A 15,283-nucleotide genomic window follows, 5' to 3' on the forward strand; every position below is an offset into this window, starting at 1 on the left:
ATAATTAGTAAATTAGTAAATAATATTTTATAAATATAATTAAATAATAATTAATAAATAATATGTAATAAATAGTATTTATTGAATAATAATTAGTCATTAACATTTAATAAATAATTAGTAAATAATAATTAATAAATAATTAGTAAATAATATGTAATAAATATAATAAATTATATTTAATAAATAATAATAACTGATAATATTTGGTAAATAATATTTAATAAATAATAATAAATAATATTTAATGAATAATAATTAATAAATAATATTGAATGAATAATAATTATTAAATAATATTTAATGAATTTAATTATTAAATAATATTTAATGAATAATAATTAATAAATAATATGTAATAAATCATTTTTAATGAATAATAATTAATAAATAATATTAAATGAATACTAATTAATAAATAATATGTAATAAATACTAATTAGTAAATAATATGTAAAAAAATAATTAGTAAATAATATTTAATGAATAATAATTTGTAAATATTATTTAATTAATAATAATTAGTAAATAATAATTAATGAATAATAATGAGTAAATAATATGTAATAAATAATTAGTAAATATTTTATAAATAATAATTAGTAAATAATATGTAATAAATAATAATTAGTAAATATTATGTAATAAATAATCATTAGTAAACGATTATTGATGATTGGCTGGTCTGAGGGAGGGAGGGCTGTAGGGATATCTGCTGCTATTACGACCTCTGCTGGCTCTCTGTGCACAATACGGATCTCCATAAGAACCCATCTGGTGCAGGTGAAAAGAAGTGGCTACAGCAGCGGTTCTCAACCTTTTTTTAATCTTAGACCCCCTGTGTTAAAAAAAATTTCTCAGACCCCCTAGACACGGGTTAAGGATGCTATTCTTAAGCTTTTAGCAAGGATGATGAACGGTTTTGTGTTCTTACTGATGGGAAATCCGATGAATCCATGATGAAGGTGTAAATCTTGGTATTTTTTGATTTTGGTTGATGTTGTGGGTTTAGTTCTGGTGAACTTATGGTAGGAGCTTCATCACCTGGATCTGCTTCAGTAGGATCTGTTGGAGAGGATTCTAATAAGACATGGAACCCGTAAGCTCTCTGTTGGCTCAGCCTGAACATCTCCATTCCTTTCATTCTTTCCTGTCGACCCCCTCGACCTCACGCTGTCTGTTTTCTTTCTCTGGTGCCACTTTCTCACTCGGCTCACCTCATTATTTATGCGTGGAGGCACAGTCGAATTGAATGCTTCATTAGACGAGCTTTGTATAATTTGGATGCCGGTATTGAGCTAACACAACAAACACCCCCCCCCCCCCCCCCCCCCCCCCTCCTCCTCAGTGATACTGCAGCTTTCACTGGGAGAAGCATCCGAGTTCCACAGCACATCTCTTTCTCACCATTCATGCCCCCCAAAAAGCTGGTGAACTTCCTTGAATGCATGTAGTTTGGTTCCAGTTTTTTGCTCAGGTGCTGTTACAGATTCTCGCCTGACTGGTTTTGATGGACTGGTTGTACAAATGACACAAACGTTCCAAACATGGAGCTTGTTTATCTGTATTTTCAGTATTTAGCTGTGACTGTTATCCAAAGTCACTGACAGGACTGTGACAGTCAGTATACTGTCTAAGCAACTGAGAGTCAAGGGCCCAGCAGTGGCAACCTGGCAGTGGTGGGGCTTGAACCAGCGACTTTCTGATCGCTAGTCCAGTACCATAAGAGCTGGAGTGATCTCGTGACCCAATGGGGCTTAGTGGTGCCGTGTAGCACATTTAGTGTTAGGCGTGTGTTTAGTGCCTGTGACGTCACTGAGGCGCCACTCATACCAGCACAACACACACTAACACACCACCATCATGTCAGTGTCACTGCAGTGCTGAGAATCATCCACCACCTAAATAATGTCTGCTCTGTGGGGGTCCTGGGATTAAGTTCCCAGTATGATGGAGTTGGGCCAGTTATTATTATTTGTAATGATTTATTAGAGAGTAGAAAATGTCTCTAACCAGCATTCAGTGCAGCTCTATAATAACAATAAACGTATCAAGATGATCACCTACAAGAAGACGGACCTCACAAGGGTATTTTGGACATGATGATGAATCCCCCATCACAACTGAAACACAACAGTTCTGGATCGAAAGGCTTCTCATAAGAGTGGAACCTGTTATAGCAGCGAGGGAGAATCGCGTCCATGGGTGGGACTTGACCCAGCGACCTTTTGATTACTAGTCCAGAGCTCTATGATATGTTCAACAAGCAAACACGGGGTGTCCACATACTTCTGGCTATGCCGTTTGATTAACGGGCATTCCAGGCTCATAACAGAAACATGGCTCCACCTATCGGTCATGGCAGGAAGTGCAAACATGATCCACAATGATGTTTATGATGTGGCGCTGCAGATAGTGTGGGTGCCGTATAAATGCAAAGTCCTGAGGACTTAGGTTCAAACCTCAGGTCTAACCAGTGTCTGTGATGTTCTCACGTGTCTACATGAGATGGACCATATTCCAAACTGCTCTATAGTCTGAGTGAACGAGTGCCTGTGTAACGCTTTGTAATGGGTCACCACTTCACTTTACCCTACAGGTTTTGTGGACAGGCTCAGAACCCAGGGCTGCTCTGATTAAGATGAAGTGCTTTCTGAGAATTAATAAGATGAATGATTAATAAAAAGGCTTTTTATGGACAGGGCTGAAAAGCATTTAGAATTTCATCAATGCATCAACACGGCTTCATTTCTCAGAACTTTTATTATGGATCATTATGAATACAGAAACAATCACGAGTCCATTCGTCTCTAGTTTTATCTGTGTCTGTGTATTCACCAGAGATGTTCACAAGTCACAATATACGAGTCCAAGTCACGAGTCAATATAATCTACACAAAACATATATTGGAAATGTAGCGTAGAAATAAAGAAATAATCTGTAAATTTAGATTTAAAAAAACAACAGATTAGCGAGTGTATTTAGCCGTTTTACTTCGTGCCTTTACTTTCCTAGGTTCCAGTTAAAAGCCTAAAGTGACGTTTTGTTTATATTGCAAATTGGCACAGCGGCCAAAATCATAACCGCTGCTTACCTGAGCTTCTGTTCTTCCAGATGCTATTACATTTATAAGCATGCGTCCCATTAGGAACAGAATCCGTTATTTTGTAAACGTGCTTATAATTAAAAACCTCCAAACTTTTCCCGGTCGTGAAGTAAAACAGGAAGTCGTTAGAAAGCCGATCGAGCGTTTCATTACCGCGTCATCTGTGTGACGCAAACTGAATAAATACAAATAACAGCATTTCTTACTAACAATTACAATCAGAAGCTCTGATTGGTTCAGAAAGCGTCTTTCAACCATCAGCACCGATTCTGTAGGAGCGTTCCATTCACCCCGGTCGTTCCTGTGAAGTGCACTACGTAGGGTATTCCACCATTTTAAGTGAGATTCTGATCCAAAGGTAACGAGAATGTTCAAATGAAGTGAACTTCAGACTGTGTAGGGAGTAGGGAGCGACGCTTCATCACTACACCGGAAGCTGCTGGAACATTTACACATTGTGTGTGTTGTGGGTTAAGACGGCCGGAGCGTTATTATTATTATTATTATAATAGAGAGCAGAAAATGACACGATCAGAATGATGTCCGATCACAAGTCGAGTCTGAGTGTCCGAGTCGCAGACTTGAGTCCCCATCTCTAGTATTCACCTTATAAGTGTCTGAAATCGGTTGGCCATCAAGACTAAATACAATTCTGTAATAATTTTGTCTTACAACTTGTCGCATTGGATCAAATCACATCAACTCGGGTTCTAGGTACCTCAGCTTGGTTCTCCTGTATGTAAAGAGGGTCGTATGTTCTGCTTGTATCTGCAGGGCTTTCCTCTGGATACTCTGGTTTCCTTCCACCTTTCAAAAACAAGCATTATGCCTAATTTACAGCTCTTAATAACCTGAAATATGTGTGGGCAGCTGAATGGGTGAATTTGGAGCCATCACAATTCTTATAAGGTTGGAGGATAAATAGAATGAAATAAGTGTAAATAATGGAATATTTGACACATTTATTATTGTTTTTACAATTATTTATTCATAATATTAGTGCTCGTTCTCGTTTTTCATGCTGTAAACGAGAGAACCGTCCACAAGGGGGCAGTGTGACAAAGTCTAACCTACTTTACATTGAACTAGATGTAGTTAATGCGGACGTGTTTAGCTTCACGTCGTCATTTCTTTTTATAATATATGAATATTAAGTTTTAAAATGACTTTTATCCACATAAATCAGTACTAATGCAGATTAGGAAATGTGTTCTGGCAGCATTTTATCCATTAGCTGTCTAGTTTCCTAAAAAGTTCCGTTTTACTTCAGAATATGCTAATAAACGTCAATGATTCCAGTCAGGATCTCTAACACTGTTACATTTGGGTGAAATTTTACCGAAATAAATATTAAAAGACTGTAAATTACACTACAATGTAACAGGGCTACAGTCACAGACGTGCTTTCTCTGTTTAAGACTTACTTTTTATCACTAACAACTACAAAATTAACCAAATACAACCTGAAACTTGGTAAACAAGCCCCATATTTAATAATAAACGTTTCAGAAATAGACTTAACATTTTATTCATTTCTCTTGAAGATGTGCGTTTAGCATTCTAACCCGAGACCTCTTTCAACTCCCCCGGTTGTGCATCATAGGTTTTTGATGTGTAGAGTTCTGTGTTTCTGCTGCTGTAATGAAAGGATCTTTCCTCATGATTAATAAAGCTCTGTCTGTCTGTCTATAAACTATCTATCTGTCTATCTATCTATAAACTATATATCTGTCTGTCTGTCTGTCTGTCTATTGATCTATAAACTATCTATCTATCTATCTATCTATCTATCTATCTATCTATCTATAACTGTCTGTCGGTCGGTCGGTCCGTCCGTCCGTCCGTCCTTCCGTCCGTAACTGTCTGTCTGTCTGTCTGTCTATCTGTCTATCTATCTATAACTGTCTATCTATCTATCTATCTATCTATCTATCTATCTATCTATCTATCTATCTATCTATAACTGTCTATCTATCTATCTATCTATCTATCTATCTATAACAGTCTGTCTGTCTATCTATCTATCTATCTATCTATCTATCTATCTATCTATCTATCTATCTATCTATCTATAACTGTCTGTCTGTCTGTCTGTCTGTCTGTCTGTCTGTCTGTCTATCTATCTATCTATCTATCTATCTATCTATCTATCTATCTATCTATCTATCTATCTATCTAATCTAATCTAATCTAATCTAATCTAATCTAATCTAATCTTACCATTGGGGTCCGACCCCCTTTTTAACACAGGAGGGTCTAAGAGAGAAAAAGGTTGGGAAGTGCTGACCAGGGTCTTAGACTTAATTCCAAAATGAACTGAAACTGGGCAGGATCATTTATTAAAGTTAAAAACCATGTTGAGACTTTAACTGAGTGATTGTACCATGCTTACACCCCCCCCCCCCCCCCCCCCCCCCCCCCCACTAACCTCCTGTGTGTGTTTCTATTTTTCTGCCCACTCGTAACTCTTCCCTGTAGGAAAGGATCAGAGACGGGCAAAAGAGAGTCGCAGCGTCTCCACCGTCTTGCACAAGAGGACACCGTCGGCTCCTCCACGTGCTCCTCCACACGCTCCTCCACGCGCTCCTCCACACGCTCATCCACTCCCACCTCCCCCTAAACCACCTCCTCCGCGGGTCAGAGGCGGGGCGAAACGCTTCCCTCTCCGCAGCCGACAGGCGCTGGATGTGGACGGCGTGTGCGCCGAAGACTCCGGGCCCAGGATCGAGGTGACGACGAGGGGTAAGAGGGGGGCGATTACGGATCCGAGAAGCTGCAGGGTGAGGATCAGACGAGGAGCGTGCCAGACTGTTGGGCCCCCGGCTGATAAAACAAACACGAAAGTACCAAACCTGTCCGATACAAACAGGAAACAAAAAGCAACTTTTGTTTGATTTTACACTCGGGATTTGTCGTCGTAACAAACTTTACTTGATGTTTTTGTGAGTTGAACCTTCTGCAGGACGTTTTCTGTCATGTGCTGCTTCTAGATCTTTAGATTTTTGCTTCCACGTCCACAGTTCTGTTCTGGACAATAGAGATGCTTTTTTTTTCTTCCTCATCTAGTAACGCCATTTTTAGACCCCCAGGTATCTTCTCAGAGACGTCCATACATGTTGAGTTAAAGGTTTGAACTGTATTTATTTAGTAGCTGAAGGTTTCTGTTTCTGTAAGACACCTATTGTCTCTCTACACAGACCCATCATCCTACACTCCTGAGAAGAGGGCGTGTCTAAATTCTTAGTTCCCTAAAATGCTCCTACTGAGGCGCCTTAATTCTGAGTGATAATCTGACTGAATAACGAGGGAGCGTCCGACGCCTCCTCAGCGCTGAAGATCAATCCCAGCATTCAGTGCGGCACGACTTTTCTCAAAGAAAACTACAAACATGATGGACGAATAAATGCGAAGCAACCAACAGAGTTGGTTTATATTTATATTTTAGCTTTCTGAGTATGATTTTATTTTAGTTATACAAACTTTAATGGTTGTAGTGAAGTTATCTGTTACCCACTAACAGAATATTCTAGAACTTTCTAGGCCGTAGACTGAGGGTACGTTAGGGATGTTGGAATTCTTCTTCTTCATCGCACTCAGAGTTTCTACATGAGTTTGGTCGTTGTTGATTCTTCTCTGCAGACGAGAATAAAACTTTTTCCTACGTATAATCCAGTCACTCGTTTTTATTAAGGGTTTTTTAACCACGTTACACACAGGTGAACTTGAGTAGAATTCTGGGGTCTTGGCAGCCCTTTATAACTTACTTTCCTGTTTTGTTGGTTGTGGGAGGTGCGGAGGATAATTTATTATGAATAGGAGTTATTTACTTTTTTGTTTTTATTTATTTATTTTAATTTATTTTTAATTATTTTTATTTTTATTAAGGCCTGTAATGTATTTATGTAGTAATTTTTTTTTTTTTTTTTTAAATCTCCTGTTGAATTTTATGTTTAAAAAGAGATGGCTTTTGTACTACCAGGAGCAAAACCAGAACATATACTACAAATTGTAGTACAAAAGTCAAAATAGATGTAAGAAATACTGCTTTCTTTCTTTTCTTCCTGTATTTATTTTTTCTTCCTTTGTAAATTTTTCTTTCTTACATTCTTTCTTTATTTATTTTTTATTTTTTCTTTCATTGTTTTCTCTTCCTTTGTGAATTTTTCATTCTTACTTTCTTTATTTTTTATTTTCTTTATTTTTTTCTTCCTTTCTTTTTTCTCTCTTTTTTTTAAAAATTATCTTATTTTTTCCCACTTTTTTCCCCCAACTTTTATTCCTATTCTAATCGTGTCCTCTATACTGATTCGACCCTTTTTGCCACTCAACTGACTTGCGCCCCCTCCTGCACGAGCCGAGTTCATACACCGAGAGACACTGTGCACGGAGGGTCACACCCCCCTCAATGTTATTTCTGTGCAGGCACCGTCAGTCAACCAGCAGGGGCCGCAGTTGTACCAGTTATGAGGACCTATGCTCCGACTCTACCCCTAACCCTGAACAACAGCCAAACGTTGTTCATACTGCCGCCCAACCCAGTCGGAAAGGTAGAGCTGAGTTTTGATACGATGCATCTAGAAACCCAACTCTGGTGTGCTAGCGTACTTTACCGCTGCGCCACCTGAGCAGCCTCTTTCTTTTTTATTTATTTATTCCTCCTTTCTTTCTTAATTTTTTTCTTCATTTCTTCCTTTATTCTTTCTTTTTTTTTCTTTCTTTTTTCTTTCTTCCTTTTTTCTTTTTATCTTTTTTCTTTCTTTTTTCTTCCTTTGTAAATTTTTCTTTCTTTCTTTTTTCTTTCTTGCTTTTTTCTTTCTTTGTACATTTTTCTTTCTTCATCTTTATGTATTTATTTATTAATTGAGTTTTCCATACTGTCCCAGCGTTTTCTGATTTGAGCTCGTAGATTTCATGATATTTGTGTGAGGTTAATCTGTCTAAGAACAAACATATTTTTTCCACCCATACACAGACACTCATTTCATTGCTGGTTGTCTTTCTTCTTTCTCTTCTTGTTCTTTTTTTCTGCGCTCTGGTTGTTTCTCTCTGTACTAGCTGCTCTATTTGCAGGCCTGTGTTGGTTCATCACCTGCTGGGTGTCTGGATTGTTTTATTATGAACTTCATTCACACTGTGGTTTTAATAGCTGCTGTTTCACATCCGCCTCGTCTCATTAATCACGGGCCGGAGAGGAAACGCCGCCTGCCAAGACCTACAGCAGCTGGAACTGGAGCGGAAGGTGAAATAACCAGCAAAGTGAGAGATGATGAAGGAATGTGGATAGATGACGAGAATAAATAAAACATAATATGATGACGAGGGAGTACAGAACAGCACTGAGATCAGTGATCACGATCAAATTCCTCCTGATTCCTTAAATGGTTTAATGATATTCTGCACTGTAGAGGGAGAAATATGCAAATCCCTTCCAACAACGTCATTTTTCAACACTTTAATCATTTTCTCACACGTGTGTTGACAAACTGGAGATCCTCTGATCATCTTTGCTCATTTTATTTTTTATAAATTGCCCTTCTCATGTATTAACTTCATTTTCAGACCCCCAGTCCAATAATGTTGAGGTTAAAACAGTAAAATTAAAGCTTATACAGCGGTACCTTAAAACTGGACCTCAGTCGGTTCTGGGAGCGGCGTCCAGTTTTAAAGACGTTGAGTTTTAAGGTATTTTCTCCCATAAGGATGTTTGTGAAACCTGTTAATGCGTCCATGGTCCCGTGGAGCTGCAGATATTTTAGTCTCATGTAAAATAATGAGGTTGTTTTTGACACTTAAACACTGAAAATAACACAAATATAATATAAACACACTGAAATACAATTACAAACAGTTACACATCAATAAAAATACAATAAAAGCTGCACTTTAGTTTTACTTCTTTATTGTTTCCTGGCGCTTCTTAATGGTGGAGATGCTCGATGTTGGAATACCGTATTATACCGTTCAGCACCGGCGCATTCACATGAGAAGTGACAAAACCGCTTTTGTGCTGCTGTGCCTTTATTTCTTATAAAAACTTAGCGTGACTTATTGTAGTAAAACAGCGAGTGAGGAATGTGATTAGTGGAGGAACTTATGAGCAGTAATAATGAAGAGAAGTTTAGTGCTCCTGTCTCCTTCTTTTACTACATTAAACCACGTTAAGCTTTATTTTCAACCAGAAGCGTTTTAGACTCTGGGAGAAACTGATTCTGATTCTCACCGTTTCTCAGAAGCTGGAGCTGTAACACAAGTTTAAAAGTGAAACAGGGAGGAAAATCCAGATAAACACAGATTCAGCTCAGATTCTTCGATGATCAGGTTTTACTGTTGTACTCTACATATGAGCTACTACTGTATAATAAATAAAAATACTGATGGTGTTTCAGTGCGGTGTTTAGTTTTGTTATCACTCAGAATCAGAACAGCTCAGAACTTGGCGTGTACAACCAGCAGCTGCTGCAACACCCACTAATCAGAATGACTGGAGATCGTTTCCCTAAACCATTACAAATGTTATTTTATGCTATTTCACCCACATGTGCTGAAATAATTTGGGTATTGGGAGAACATTATTTACCCATAATTCCATTTTCTCATCCTTGATGAATCATTCCTCGTACCAACAACCTCCTCATTTCATCCGCAACCCTTCATGTTCTAAACTCCAGTCCAAGGTTCCCACAGACGCATTTTATGTCATCCTACACTCCCGAGAAGAGGGCGTGTCTAAATTCTTAGCTCCCTTAAAATGCTCCTACTGAGGCGCCTTAATTCTGAGTGATGATCTGACTGAATAACGAGGGAGCGTCCGACGAAGTTCCAGGTCTTATTAGCTCAGTGATAGCTCAGTGGTTAAGGTACTGGACTAGTAAACAGAAGGTTGCCGGTTCAAGCCCCACCACCACCAAGTTGCCACTGTTGGGTCCCTGAGCAAGGCCCTTAACCCTCAATTGCTCATTGTGTAAGTCGCTTTGGATAAAAGTGTCTGCTAAATGCTGAAAATGTAAATTAGGATCCTCTCTACTGAGGAGCTGATCAGGTAGGTAGTAAGGGAGCAGGGCGGGTCGATAGGTTCTCACACAGACAGGCGTGGCTGCACTTATAAAACTGATGATCTAACACTAATCTAATCACTGCCTGCTATACTACACGCTGTTCAATATGAAGCTCATAAATATAGATGAGTCTGATTGATCAGTCTGATTAAACTGTAATGATCGATATCGTATCGTCAGCACGTTTTAGTTCAGAACTGTACCGCACACACAGCTCACTGAGGAACGGCGTCAGGGTGAGCTAGTAAAGTGAATTTTGAAAGTCACAAGTTCTATATTAAGTAACTGTAAAATATTTTGATGATTTAGTGGTTAATCTGACTTTAGATACCCTTAACTGTGGTATCTCAAACTATTAACATAACGTAGCTGTCATAATAAAGTATTTAGGATCTGTTATGCTAAAAAGCAACACATTTACCCTCACTGATGCACTAAAACACATGCTGTTGGACCTCTGCGCGAGGTCCTTAACCTTTAATTGCTTGTCCTGTATTTGGTCACAATTGGATAAAGTCATATTTGATAAAAGCATCTGTTATAATTATCCCTAAAAATGTAAATGTAAGTAAGCTTAGCACGTACACTATATTGCCAAAAGTATTCAGTCACCCATCCAGATAATTGAATTCAGGTGTTCTGATCACTTCCATGACCACAGGTGTATAAAACCGAGCACCTCAGCATGCAGACTGCTTCTACACACATTAGTGCAAGAACGGGTCGCTCTCAGGAGCTCAGTGAATTCCAGCATGGTACCGTGATGCCACCTGAGCAACAAGTCCAGTGGTGAAATTTCCTCACTACTAAATATTCCACAGTCGACTGTCAGTGCTATTATAACAAAGTGGAAGCGATTGGGAACGACAGCAACTCAGTCACCAAGTGTTACCACGTAACATGACAGGGCGGGGCAGCGGATGCTGAGGAACATAGTGCACAGAGGTCACCAACTTTCTGCAGAGTCCATCACTACAGACCTCCAAACTTCAGATTAGCTCAAGAACAATGTGTAGAGCTTCATGGAATGGGTTTCCATGGCCGAGCAGCTGCATCCAAGCCTTACATCACCAAGCAGTGGTGTAAAGCACATCGGCACTGGACTCTAGAGCAGTGGAGACGTGTTCTCTGGAGTGACGAATCACGCTTCTCCATCTGGCGATCTTATGGACGAGTCTGGGTTTGGTGGTTGCCAGGAGAACGGTACCTGTCTGACTGTATTGTGCCGAGTGTAAAGTGTGGTGGAGGGGGGATTATGGTGTGGGGGTGTTTTTCAGGAGTCGGGCTCGGCCCCTTAGTTCCAGTGAAAGGAACTCTTAATGCTTCAGCACACCAAGAGATTTTGGACGATTTCATGCTCCCAACTTTGTGGGAACAGTTTGGGGATGGCCCCTTCCTGTTCCAACATGACTGCACACCAGTGCACAAAGCACAAGGTGTTAGAGTACGTCCCTTAGCTCTCCATTTCCCCCAAGTCTTGTTATTTTACCCCGGTCCCTTTCTGTGAGTGTGTTGTGTGTGTGTGGGCGTGTGCAGGCTTTCAGGGATCTATTGGTGGAGCGAGTTGTCTTCAGAGCACCAATCAGATCTTCTAGCCACTGCTACCTCTCACCTGATCCTCATTACCTCCTCGTTAAGCAGTGCATAAAGACAGCAGCTTTCTCTCCACTCCTTGCCAGATCGTCTGCGCTACGTTGCTGGTATTGTGCTGAAGCACGAAATGCTAAAGCTACCTTTAGGCTCCTATGCCTGTTGTATTTCCTGGTTTGTTCACTGCTCTTGTTTTTTGCCTGTTTCAGTTCCTACCTCCTGCTTAACTCCGTGGTACCACCTCCCAGCTGTGTTCCTCGCCGCCAAGACCTTCCTGTCCTGACTGTCCGGATTCAGTCGACCAGCTTCTTGTCTCGTCCTGCTACGCCACACTCTCTGCCTCCTGCCTGTCCGTCCGGCTCTGCCCTCCTGGCCCCCTTACCATGTTTCCAGCCTCGCCAGTCAGCTCCCTGTTCCCATCCAGTCTCTACCAGTTCCTTTACCTCCCTTGTATTTGCTATAGTTGTTGTTAATAAACTTATCGCCCCGTACCTGGTCTTAGTCTTATTCTCTGCATTGTGGTTCCATCTTTCTGTCCAGTTGGTCTCAGACCATAACAGTACGATCTGGCCACTTGATATGGAACCCGCAGAGTCTCAGTCAGCTGACCAGAGGCCCCTGGAGATGGCTGTTAGCCGCCAGGAAGCTTGGCTGGGCCAGCACGATAAGCTACTCAGGTCCCTCTTAGAAGGTAACCGCTTGCTTGCTCAGCAAATGACTGACCTCTCCAGGCAGGTCGCCCAATTTTCCTCTGCCACCCCTTCCTCCCCTCAGGTCTTTGGTAGTTCCCAAGCTCCACTGTCCTCCTCTAGTCAGCCCACCGCTTCTGTGCCTGTAACCCTGGCGTCCCAAGCACCCTTGCCCCAGTCCCCAGCCATGGAGCCACCTACCATCCACCCAGAACCATATCATGGGGAACTCCACAAGTGCCGGGGCTTCCTATTCCAGTGTAGTCTGGTGTTTGAGCGGCGACCCATGTCCTTTGCCTCCGAAGCCAGTAAAATTACATATGTTATTGGTCTTCTGCGTGGGAGGGCATTAATGTGGGCAGAGGCCGCCCAGTCCCAGGTAAACACTGCGGAGGGCTCATACACCGATTTCATCCGTCGGTTCCGGACTGTGTTTGACCACCCGGACCATGAGGGTACTGCATCCAGCCGGCTTCTCAACCTGCACCAGGGTTCCCGGGCAGTTGCCGACTACGCCGTTGAATTCTGGACGCTAGCCGCTGACTCCGGGTGGAATGATTCCGCCCTCCGTGGGGCATTCCGCCGGGGGTTAAGCGAGCAGCTCAAGGACGAACTGGTGGCCCGCGATGAGCCCCTGGAACTCCATGGCCTGGTAGAATTGGCTATACGCCTGGATGGACGTCTCCGCGAACGTCGATTGGAAAGGACTAACCACCCTGTCCATGCACAGGCTTATTCTTCCACCGGACCCGCTCGATCCCAGACCCCGGATTTCGTCACTCAGGTTCCGGTTCCTTCTGACACCTCCGAACCCAGCTAGGAGGGGCCAGGCTTTCACCTGAGGAGCGGACAAGAAGGCTCCGGTCAGGCCTCTGCCTTTACTGCGGTCAACCAGGACACCTTCGCTTTAACTGCCCTGTCCGACCAAAAGGGGTAGCTCGCCAGTAGAAGTGGGGGTACTGGCGAGCACTTCTTCTGAACCTCCCCCCACCACCAAACCCCGGCTCCTCCTACCTGTGACCTTGCACCTACGTCATGGGCCTATTGCCACCACCGCACTGATCGACTCGGGGGCTGAGGACAATCTCATGGATGAGGGTCTAGCTACCAAGATTGGGGAGCCCCTAGAGCCTCTGGAACCACCTCTCCGTGCCTGCGCCCTGGACGGCAGGCTTATCGCTCAGGTAACGCACCGCTCACCCCCTATAACCCTGGTAGTGTCTGGCAATCATCATGAGACCCTGTCATTCTCCATAATCCGAGCTCCTAAGACCCCTTTGGTTCTTGGTTACCCATGGCTGGCCAAGCACAATCCCCAAATAGACTGGAGGCGAGGTAAGATCAGTGGTTGGAGCGATTTCTGTTATCAGTGCTGCCTACAATCTGCCATTCCCTCTCTAGGGCCAGACTCCCGCACATCTCGCCCAGAGCCTCCATTGGATCTGACCAGAGTCCCCCAGGACTACCATGACCTCCGGGAGGTTTTCAGCAAGGACCGTGCCAAGGCCCTTCCTCCACACCGGCCCTACGATTGTGCTATTGACCTGTTCCCAGGTGTTTCCTTACCTAGCAGCCGTCTGTACAACCTGACCCGACCTGAAAGAGAGACCATGGAGGAATATATTTCCGAGTGTCTGGCCACAGGCCTTATCCGCCCGTCCTCCTCTCCTCTTGGTGCTGGATTCTTTTTTGTGACCAAGAAGGACCAGTCTCTTCGGCCCTGCATCGACTACCGGGGCCTGAACCAAATCACCATTAAAAACAAATATCCATTGCCACTCATCTCGTCTGCCTTTAATCTTTTGCAGGAAGCCACCATTTTCTCTAAACTGGATCTCCGTAATGCTTACCATTTGATGCGCATCCGGGAGGGAGACGAGTGGAAGACGGCATTCAACACCCCCTTGGGCCACTTCGAATATCTGGTCATGCCCTTTGGCCTCACCAATGCTCCGGCTGTTTTTCAGGCCATGGTAAACGATGTCCTGAGGGACTTCCTGAATCGCTTTGTTTTTGTATATCTAGATGATATATTAATCTTCTCCAGGTCCAAGGAGGAACACATCTCCCATGTCCGTCAGGTGCTCACTCGGCTTCTCGAGAATCGGCTATTCGTAAAGGCAGAGAAGTGTGAGTTCCATGAAGACACCGTGACTTTCCTGGGGTTCGTAATTCGAAGGGGATTCATCCAGGCAGACCCGGCCAAGATCCAGGCAGTGACTGAATGGCCAACCCCCTCGTGTCGGAAGGAACTACAGCGATTCCTGGGGTTTGCCAATTTCTACAGACGGTTTATCCGTGATTACAGCAAGGTGGCAGCCCCCCTGACCCGGTTGACCTCTACCAAGATCCCTTTCTGCTGGTCCCCAGAGGCTGCCAAGGTTTTCCTTCGCCTTAAGGTACTGTTTACCTCTGCCCCAGTCCTTATCCAGCCTGACCCCGGCAAGCAGTTCATAGTGGAAGTTGACGCCTCGGACACGGGTGTAGGGGCGGTGCTGTCCCAACGTTCCGGCCCAGGAAACAAGCTTCATCCATGCGCTTTCTTCTCTCGCCGCCTTACCCCTGCAGAGGCAAATTATGATGTAGGAAACCGGGAACTGTTGGCAGTCAAGCTTGCCCTGGAGGAGTGGAGGCACTATCTGGAGGGCGCGGAACAGCCCCTTGTTGTCTGGACGGATCACAAAAACTTGGCCTACATCCAGACCGCCAAGAGGCTGAACTCCCGACAGGCTAGGTGGGCTCTCTTCTTCTCGAGGTTTAATTTCACGCTCACCTACCGCCCAGGCTCACGTAACATCAAGCCGGATGCACTCTCCCGCCAATTCTCCTCCAACGACCCTTC

The 15,283-nt window shown here is 42.9% G+C and overlaps 1 long non-coding RNA gene across 1 annotated transcript; it reads left to right on the forward strand.

Moving 5' to 3' along the window:
* Positions 1–11,605: 11,605 nt before the first annotated feature.
* On the forward strand, positions 11,606–12,243 carry LOC134315240 (uncharacterized). The gene is made up of 2 exons (XR_010012477.1): positions 11,606–11,862; positions 11,962–12,243. It is a non-coding gene; the product is annotated as an uncharacterized LOC134315240 (long non-coding RNA).
* The last annotated feature ends 3,040 nt before the right edge of the window (positions 12,244–15,283 follow it).

Source organism: Trichomycterus rosablanca, chromosome 5 (genome assembly GCF_030014385.1).
Source record: "Trichomycterus rosablanca isolate fTriRos1 chromosome 5, fTriRos1.hap1, whole genome shotgun sequence".
Lineage (NCBI taxonomy): Eukaryota > Metazoa > Chordata > Actinopteri > Siluriformes > Trichomycteridae > Trichomycterus > Trichomycterus rosablanca.